General features: G+C 38.3%; 1 pseudogene; it reads right to left on the bottom strand.

Moving 5' to 3' along the window:
* Window positions 1-1622: 1622 nt before the first annotated feature.
* On the bottom strand, window positions 1623-2239 carry LOC131423045 (inositol polyphosphate 1-phosphatase-like; annotated as a pseudogene).
* Window positions 2240-10814: the final 8575 nt, after the last annotated feature.

Here is a 10814-nt window from a genome sequence, read left to right on the forward strand (position 1 = left end):
GGAAAAGATCACAATCTAGGAATGCAGTGGTTATGACCTAAAGACTTTCAGAGAAGTTATTTTTGGAAGATTTATTATTCTATGTTAATTATGTTAATGCTATAAAATTCTGAACAGTTAATTTAACATGACCAAAAAATGAATTATTGTTCACATTTTCCTGTATATTCTGGGTGAGACATGATTTGTGTTCACTATCAATAAGGTACAGCAACAATCTTTGAGAGAGTCATCAGGAGCCAGGATTCATGGGCAGCACAATGGGCAATCAACATAATAAGTAATAGTGAAACCCTAGCATTATGTAAATTTAGGGAAATGTAAAGGAAAGAAGGTCCATATTGTTTAAGTATAGACCAGTTCTGTATTAAATATAGAGCTATGGCATTGGGAGTAATAGCAGAGTCTCTATCTTTTTCTTGTAATGAAAGATATAAAATTAGTCAGTGTCTTAGACTGAATGTTTGTGTTCCCCCTAAATTCATATGTTGAAATCTAATCCCAATGTGATGGTATTTGGCAGTGGGCTTTTGGGAGGTGATTAGGTCATGAAGATTGAGCACATGTGAATGGAAATTAGTGCCCTTATCAGAGACCCCAGAGAGCTCCCTCACCCCTTCCCTCATGTGAGGGCACAGCAAGAAGATAGCCATCTGTGAACCAGGAAGTGGGTTCTCATCAGACACTGAATATACCAGTGCCTTGATCTTGGACTTTCTAGTCTCCAGAACTGTGAGAAATAAATGTTTAAGCTACTCAGTCTATGGCATTTTTGTTATAGCAGCCAGAACTGACTAAGATAACCAGGCATGATGCATTTAAAAACAAAGAACACAAAGAGATGATTCCTGGACCCAAGTAAGAAGAGATGGTACTAGATAGTAATAAGAATATTCATGCGCACTGACTGGAGAATAAATATGTGAGTACCTCTTTTTTATCCATTACTCTAAATCTTCTTTGATAAGTCACTATGCTACACAAGGCTCATAAATTTTGCATCACATTTTAAACTGGCTTGTTTGTGTAGCAAAAGGCATTAGTACTAGGCAATGAGTGGGGAGAGTGTTCCTCTAGAAAGAGGACCAGTGTTATAGATCACAAGAACCGGTGATCCTTAGTGAAAATTACTCCCAGACCTCCTTGGCTGCTCTCATATGCATCCCTATCCCTTCCCCCATCTTCACTGCACTGCAAGGCACCTGACCTGTGCCAGCTTAGTTTTCCTAACTCCGGTGTCAGTTTGTTGGTGGCAAACTGGGAGTTATCAAAGAGAGACACAGGTGGGAAATTGGAGGGCTGATGACAGAATGCAGGATATTGCTGTCACACTTTCAGCTTTGGAAGGCTTTCTGGCCAAGGCTGCATCTTCCCGGTGGTTCCAGCTCCCACTGGATAAGCCCACAGTGTGCCTGTTCCAGCTGTCCTCAGGGCTCTAGTAACGCTGACTACACTCATTTCCCTCTAGCCTAAAGGTAACAGTGGCTTGCTAAACATAATAACCTGAGATGCAAATCTCTGGAAAACCTCAAAGTGTTTCAGATATCAGGTCTTGATTATGTGAAAAATCAATTCCCTGAATAAATCCCATCTATTATAAATACTTGAGGAAGTTCGCTTTTTTATCTACTCCAGTAGTATTTATCTATACCAGTAGCGCCTTCGTTTTCCGTATGGTACACCAACTGTGGCAAATCAAGCCCGGTTTCTGGATTTCTTTCCAAGTTTTCTTTTGAGTCTATCATTCCCCCACACACAGCCCTGAGTATGGCGTGAGCAGCACAAGAGTCCCACTTGAAGGTGGTATCTTCTGAAAAGATATGTGTCAACAAGGCCTAGGACAACCCGAAGGCTCTTGTAACCAGCCCCAGCTGCCCAGAATATGCTGTCTCCACACACCTGAGCCATTGTGGCTTTGATAATCTCCTTTTCGCTTGTGCTAATCACAGTTGAAAACTAGTGGGAGAATTCCACCTCAGAGCTGGTGTTTTCTGTCAGTTTGCTCCACATTTCACTGCCATTTCTTTTAGAGATGGGAAACGGAAGTGAATGGAAGTTGACCTCATATAAGAAAGCCCCCAGTAACACTATCCTTTCCACCTGAGGGTGTTTAGGTCTTGAGATACAAAAGCTTGGTTGATAACTCCTATCAGGGGCACCTCTGTCTGTACGTCATAGACAGCAATTAAAATGGCAATGCCTAAAGTCCACAGGGGAAGATTCCCTCGCTGGATTTAATGGGTTAGACCACTACTGCTGCATCATCTCTGGTGTAGATGGCTATCCTACACTTAGAGTAGAACACTGCCAAGACTGACTCCAAACAAAGCTTGCTAGGCCAGTTAGAGAAAAATCGCAATACACTAGCTAGTGTCAGGATGCTGTATAAATTGAATAGAAAGTGTTTGTTGCAGTGATAAAGCTCCCCGCCATGGTAGTTCTGGAGGGAGCTCTTCCCCCTGGCTACTGGAACCCTTCTCGTGCCAAAATAAAACAACAGAATATTTGTTTTCTTTCATCCATTTCCTGGGAAAGAAATATTTGCAAAAGTATACACAAATTATCAGCATGTCTTCCACTTCAATTCCTAATAGTAGAAAAATACAGATCTTTCTCTGTAAAAATAAGAAAAATTGGGCCGACCTGGTGGCATAATGGTTAAGTTCACACACTCCACTTCGGCAGCCTGGGGTTCGTGGATTTGGATCCCGGGAGGGGACCTACACGCCACTCATCAAGCCATGCTGTGGCAGCATCCCAAATACAAAATAGAGGAAGATGAGCACAGATGTTAGCTCAGTGACAATCTTCCTCAAGGAAAAAAAACAAAAACAAAATAAACAAATAAGAAAAAATCAAGCAGATATAAAATTCAGTAATTAAAAGGAAAAGTTTAAAAAAGAATTAAATCAGAGCACATACCTCTTAGACTATCAGGAAAACACTTTTGAAATTTTCTAATTCACATTTCAAGTAATGTTATTTCCTCTATGAAAGGAGAAAAGCCAGCCATGAAGGACGACAAAATAACTAGTGTGAACGAGGGGCTGCTTTTCACTTTCCCTCTCCTGCCCTTTGTTTTAGGGATAGCGGCTATGGATGGTCAATTACTCTAGCTTTGGAGACATTTTGTACTTTTCAGTGCCTAACAGTGTTAGTCATTTTTTGTTGTGCTGTTCAAGAATGAAACATTCTGTACCTCTGCGGAGCTTTGTTTGTTTTCTGGTTTTGTTTTGTTTTTTTAAGGGTTAAATGGTGGTGGTGGAGCAGATCCTTCCAGAGTTAATGTGTTTTCATAGCACGTTGAGTTGCTGCTTGCAGCACCCCAGGGTTTCCAAGCCTTCTTTAAAATGCAGTGGTCTAATGACAAATTTTTGCAGTTCTGTATCATGATTCTTTAATTCAGCAATTGAAGTCACTTATAAATAATGATTGGCATGGGCTGGAGAATATCTGTTCAATATTAAAATGATCTCAACTTCAGGTCTCTGAAAATTGCTGATGAAATGGCTGTCTTGACTAGAATCAGAAGGTTCGTTTTTCAAACATATTTTCTATAAACAATCCGATTGTGCAGACAAGACTTTTTTTCATTATAAATCAATACGTATACCAGGTGTTTTTCTGTGTCAACAGTTGGTAGCTATAAGGTTTATCTTGCCCTTAAGAATTTTATAGAATAGTCATTCTGTCTTGTCTTTATTCTCTAAGAAGAAGACTGTATTCAAAAGGAAGTCTCAGTAGCTTAAGATTTTTTTTATTGCAGAAAGGCCATTTTCAGGAGTCACCACGGATATAAAGTGCTCTGATATCATTGAATCCTGTAAGAAACTAGCCGTGGAGCCTGAGATGGGCATTCCCATGCTCCTCTTCCCAACGATTTTTTTTTTTCACTGCTTCTGAGAATTCAACTAATCCATCAACAATTGTTAGTTGAGCTCCAAAACACACAAAACTGGGCTCAGTAATGTAGAAAATATAAAGGAAATACCAAGTTCAATTCTGACCCTTAAGTAGTCTATGAGAGTTCTCTTAGCTAACTGCCTCATTATTTTACCACTTGTTTAGACAAGATTGTTTCAGGGATGGCAAAGACTACAAGTTTGGAGGTATCAACATCTCTCTCCTAAATCTGGAAATCCTAAATTTCCAGTTTCAGGCAGGTACTGATAACTAAATTTATGTGTGTTTTTAGGGTTTAAAGTTGATGGGCAGTTTGCAGAATAAGTCTGACTACTGTCAACTTTCTTGTCACAGATACCCGCCTTTAACTACTTTGTTACCATTACATAACATAACAATTTAAAATAATGAATTTTATCGCAAATACACAAGCATCATAAGAGACTGTGATTTCCATAGCTGCTTAAAGAAGAAGACTTTGCATGTATAATTTTGTGGGATCTTTGTTAATCATAAAGAAGAACAAACATTGAAAATAATTAATATTTTGTTATGAAATGTACATCATTTAGAGAATTTAAGTTTATCTCTGCTTTGACACTAATTGTAGGAGTTCTGGAATCTCTTGGGACTCTTTTCTCTAAAATAAAGAATTAAACTAGGTAACATTTCAGATTCTCTACTGATATTTATTTATTTATTTATTTATTTATTTAGTGAGGAAGATGATTAGCCCTGCCTGAGCTAATATCACATTGCCAATTCTCCTCTTTTTGCTGAGGAAGATCGGCTCTGGGCTAACATCTGTGTCCATCTTTCTCTACTTTATATGGGATGCCGCCACAGCATGGTTAGATAAGTGGTGCATTGGTCCTCACCCAGGATCCAAACCTGCGAACCCCGGGCCACCGTAGCAGAGTGCGTGAACTTAACGCTACACCACCAGTTCAGCCCTCTCTACTGATTTTATACATATAAAATCTTCTTGGGATAGCAATTTGTGTCTAAAGTCATGGAAGCTCAGTTGGCCAAAAAGATCTATAATAATCACAGAAACCACTGGAAATAATCAGATTCAGTAGTTACAGCTCAGCCTTGGCTCTTCTAAACTTTCTCCCTACCTTCAATTCTTATTGGAAATAATTCCCACTTATATCTCTATCCTCAATTAGGTGGAAGTTATACCAGTAGATATATTGGTTAAATAAATTATGATATTGGAGGACTTCACAAGAGGCATTGACGGGTTAGGCCTAGAGGTGGCAAACATCCCTTTAGCCTTCATTCCACTGCCCATAAATCACTCACCTGACCACACCAATGGCAAGGGTGGCTTATGAGTGTGGTCAGAAGGGCAGCCGTCCTTCTGACGGCTCCTCCCAAGAGGACAAAGGAACAGGTTTGTGAATCATCACAGTCTGAAATTGTGGGCACCCACTATCCATTTTACTCTCTTCCCACATAGAGAGCCCTCATCCCCCCACAGTCACTGCACAGCCCAAAGTTTAGGACCTCCCAGTGACGTGCAGTTCGCAACAGCAAGTCTGGACATGGCACCTCCTAGTTCAATGACACAGAGACTGAAAACACAACAACCACCCCCAAAAACCACAACTGAGGTTAAAGTTACCTCCCTCCCACATAACAGAGACAGGAGAAGGACAGTGAAAACTCCCATTCAGAAACGGGAAGAGGGGGAGACCCACCGTGGTCACTGGACCACAGCAAGTTTAAAATCCTTCGGGGAAGTGTTATAAAGTCCTTGTACTCCTGCTCCTTCAAACCAAGGACCAAGGTTATGGGCTTTTTTTTTTTTTTTTTTTTTTGGTGAGGTGGGTTGATGGAATATCTCTGTAGCAGTTAGTTATGATGTTTCAAGATACTTACTGACAACATAAAACCATGTACATGATTATGGTAGGCAGAATAATAGCCTCTCAAAGATGTCCATATCCTAGTCCCTGGAACCTGTGAATATGTTACCTTACATGGCAAAAGGAGCTTTGCATATGTGATTAAAAGTTAAATATCTTGAGATAGGAGCCTGGATCCAGGATCCTAGATCCTTGATTATTCATGTGGACCCAGTATAATCACAAGGATCCTTATAAGGATGAGAAAAGAATGAGGCAGGAGAGTCAGAGAAGGAGATGTGACAAGTAAGAAGATGTTGGAGTAATACAGCTATGAGCCAAGAAATGTGAGTAGCCTCTAGAAGCTGGAAAAGGCAAGGAATAGATTCTCCCCTAGAATCTCCAGAAGGAACTCAGTGGTACTGAGACTTTGATTTTAGCTCCATAAGACCCATTTTAAGACTTCTGACCTCCAAACTATAATATGTGTGTTGTTGTAAGCCACTAAGTTTGTGGTAATTTGTTACTGCAATAGTAGGAAACTAATACAATCTTTAAGTTTAAAAAAATCATGCTAGAAAATTTTAGCTCAAGCTGACAAAAGCAGCAAATTTATCTGCCTTTCAGTTCCCCCTAAATCTTATTGCAATGAAGTACAAAATGTTAAAATCTGTGACAGTGAGGAGTACAGTGTTCACAGCAGGGACGGGGTATCAATGTGCAAACACAATTAAAATATTTCTGGAAGGTTGAAAATCAATTCTTTATTGATCAGAATAAAAGAAACTGTGATCTAGAACACAAACATAAGAAGGCAAGAAGAGAGGTGGGAGGAAATTTTATAAAAGCCCATGACTTTAGGATGGGTAAGCTTTGAAAGTGGGAGTGAGTAGTGGGACAGAAAACAGGTTGATTAATTAACAGGTTTTCTGTGGTAAAAGTTGTTAGGTCACTTGGCCCTAGTCATCCTCTATCCTCCAACTCAACTTACACAGGGCTTTAGAACCTGGGGTTTCTCTCAAGGGAAAAACTGGAGCTCTATTTCTAGAAATTGCATGCCTACAGAAAAATGAAGTTTTCTAAGATGACGTTAGGACTTCAGAGTCATGCATCTCATTTGAGATTCGCAGGGGAGGGCTGGGAGCAACAGCACGCCTACTTCCGGTCTTCACATAAATGCACCACGCTTGCCTAGAGTCTCACAGCTCTTGCACACCCCTTCAACTGCCAGTCAGCCTTACGGTGGAGGAAACAGGCTTTTTGAGAATCTAAGCCTCATTACATAACGACAGAAGAAACCCAAGGCACCTGCATATATTGATCAAAGTATTTTTGACAGATTGAAAAGCAGTACATACCTACTGAGAAATTAATCTGAATAGAAGAAGCTGCGATCCAGACTCTTTGTCCTTAAATATTAACAGAAAGCCAAGGTCATTGGATCTTTGAGAAAATAATATTTTAGAAAACAAAGGGAATACTGGAGAAATTTTTACATATCTTAAATTTGTGTCCCTGGAGTTATTTGATAAGTGTTTGAGGCCATAAAATATAAACCAGAAAAGTTTGTTGTAAAAAAAAAATGTGAGAAAACAAAATAAATTTGCAAATTTTCAAAATATATTTGCAGTTTTAATAATTAAATACAGTCCTGTTGGAGTAAATGACAAAGAGGAAAAGAGTGTGAAAAAAATAGTCAAAAAAGGAGAAGATTGGTTGGGGGAGATAACATTAAACTAACAAAATGATTGAAAAGAGAAAATAGAAATAAGGAAATTATCCCCTCAAATATTGGAAGAATCTTCCAAATTGAACAGGACCACAAAGTACCTGGAAAAGTAAGTAAAAGAGACTTAAACCTGGATGCAACCTCATGAAACATCAGAAAACCAAAAGAGAAGAACCTAAAAGCTCCTAGATCTACAGCAATGAAAAAGAGGAGATTCTAACTTGTATCAAATATTTCTGTAGTTCACTTACAAGAAATTTCAAAATGGTTCTTTATAAAAATTGTGAACTTACAGTTGGAAATAAATTTTAGTAACATTTAAATAAGTTCAATAACTTTCTAAGCAACTGTTATTAATATACTGCAACTAAATACCTCTCCATAACACTTGGCCCTGTCTCTCTCCACTTCTTCACCATCTGCCTCAGCTGCAATCTGGTTCCCACTAGAATGTTGCCTCTTGTCTGCCATCTAGCTCTGTCCCTCTGGACTTGGCGTTCATGTTGGTTTACTCAGCCGCTTTCTGGTTCCCCTCAAGGACCCTGGCTTAGTTTCACACACTGACCTTCCTCACCGTGAATCTCTTCTGAGAGGACACAGCCTTTCATATCCTGCCAACCCAATAACCAACCAGAAATCTTCTACAATGTGGAGAATGGGAAAGTCTTATGTTTTTTGCATGAAATGGCCGAATTCATTTTAATCCATCAGGTGGATGTGACAAATTTTTTGTTAGGGAGCAGGTTCTTATTATTTTGATTTTAGTTTATTCCTTCAATTATTGAAATGATATACAATTTCTCCCCATAGTATTTCTGTCAATTTTCTTTCAGTCATCTAAAGTTCGCTCCCTATAAAGTATGTTCCTGAGCCATCTGCAGCTACAATTCACAGCCCATTTATGTCCAGATCAGCAAAATGTACTTCAGGAGACATAAGTTGAATGATGATGGATTCAGAAGTGACACTAATGGAAATGCTCAAAATATAAGATTTGTTTCCTGTCGCATAGCCAAAAATTATAGCCATATTGAAAATTAGGTATGCATACTGCGCGAGGCCTCAAAGACTGAAGAGGTTTTTCATCCCAAGATGGTCACTAAGAAAATGCTACATGATTTTAAAATGCAATCATTCACGAACACGGGCAAGAAGCTGATGTGACAACTACCACGTGCAGTTGTATGTGTTACCATAGCCGTCACTTATTGTAGGAATGAGGCAGTAGACACCTCCCCAAGAATAGTTCCTGAATGGACCAGAAACCTAAAATCAATGTTTACCCATGTTTTTAATAGCTTTTTGCTTTCAACATTGATTGAGTTTATTGAAAACTCCCACTGGCGGTTTTAAGTATCAAGTTAAATTGAAAGTTCCCAACGGTGTTACTGAAACCTACAACTAGCAGGCACCCTTGGTTTTTCAGAGAGCCAATGACCCTGACTATCATCGGTTGCTTAAACTCTTGGCAAGCAGCCACAGGATTTCTGAAATTAGCTGCTTTTCTGGCCTGTTTTCATTGAATTAAAAAAAAAAGCTTTATAGAAAGTAATTACAAAGTATTTACATTAATTCTACTAATTAAATGTGACTACACCTGTTATTATTAGCTTCTGTTCTTTTCTACATTACTAGAGGCAAGGGGAGCTCGACATAAGAGTTTATGCCTAGCTGGGCATGAATTATTTAAATCAAATAAATGGACATATTACAAATGTATTGTATTTAAACAACTTCCAAAAAAAGAATTTTTGATTTGAGTGGAAAGAGGTGTTAGTCTCCTAATGCAAGTAAAGTTGTGTGACCAGGTCAAAGAACACTAAAATGACCAAATCTTATCTCTTCGAAAGCATTTTTTAAAAAATAAAACTGGTATTGGAAATAGCAGGAATTCAGAGACCAGTAGAACTTCTCTTTTCTAAATTGTGTCTACCTTAATTTGGAAAAGTGCATTCTAGAGAAAAAAATGTATGAATGTCTTCCCTTTGCCCTCTCCATATGTTGCTTATGGAATTTTGACTAATACCCATGTACTTAAGAACATCATCCAGCTATTACCAGTTTAGCATAAGAATGACCAAAAAGGCGATTTAGAAGATCTCTTTATATGGCGCTTTTGTGATAGTTGTATATTAAATTAATATCTAGAAAGCGTTTTTTTCTATGACATCCATAAGTTCACTGTAAAGGAGCATGAGCAAAGTATTTTTTTTAATAATTATTTATTTATTATTTATCCCTTCCTGTCTTTATTTAAAATTAAAGGGTTTATCATGGTATTCTCATAGGGAGACAGTAGAAAGTTAATAACTGCAGAGGATATGTGTTTGTTTCCTTCTAGGCACTCATTGTTACCCATTACTCTTTACTATTGTACCGAATTTCTAAGTGCTGTGTCAGGGAGGTTAACTAAACTTCCATCTAGGAAAGTAAGGATGGATCCTTAACTACACCAATCATCACAATCCATCCCCTGGCCCTAGTATTTGCTTCAGAGATGAGAATGTGATTAAGTTGGTTCAATCAAAGTGAAGCATAGAAACTCTGATCACAATTCTGACATATATACTCTCTCCAATAAGGATGACATATTGGAAAGATGCGCTACAGCCATTTTGCTCTAAAATGGATGCCAGCCTGAGGATGAACTGATACATGGAGAGGGCAGAGTCTGGGAGACCACGGAGCCATGGAGAGGGAGCCAGGATTAGACCAATTTTTGGATTCCCCCATTTCTGGACTTCCTTGTGTGTGTGTGTGTGTGTGTGTGTGTGTGTGTGTGTGAACTCTTAAATCAGTTTGAGTTGGATTATGTTCTTGTAACCAAGAGTATTGACTGTTATAGTAATAGAAGGAGACAATAAGGAAATAAGTTACCTGTGAAATTAACAAAACACTTTTAAGCCAAAAAAAAATGGAGCTTAACAAATACTCTGTGAGGCACTGGTTCTCAGTCAGAGCACCACAGCACAATGATGAACTCCAAGCCCTCCATTGTCTCATCAGTAAATTTTAGTTACTACATAATATGTACTTTTGGTAAAACTGAGTATATGCATCATTTCAATGAAATTTAAAACACATAAAACATTAGTAATGTACTAAATAAATTATATTATACCTAAGCTTAATCAGTTGCCCTATTCAGGAATTTGAATTCCAAGGGTATTCAGTTATAATAAAACTTTGGAAATCTAAACTTAGAAGTAGCTACTAAAAGCACTTCTACTCTCCATATATCAATCAATACTAAGGCTTTTTCCAAATAGCATAATGAATCTTAGAAATATGTTTCTATTGGTGAAATTAATGGCTTGTTGATCACCATA

This window comes from Diceros bicornis, chromosome 27 (genome assembly GCF_020826845.1).
Source record: "Diceros bicornis minor isolate mBicDic1 chromosome 27, mDicBic1.mat.cur, whole genome shotgun sequence".
In the NCBI taxonomy this organism is placed as follows: Eukaryota; Metazoa; Chordata; class Mammalia; order Perissodactyla; family Rhinocerotidae; genus Diceros; species Diceros bicornis.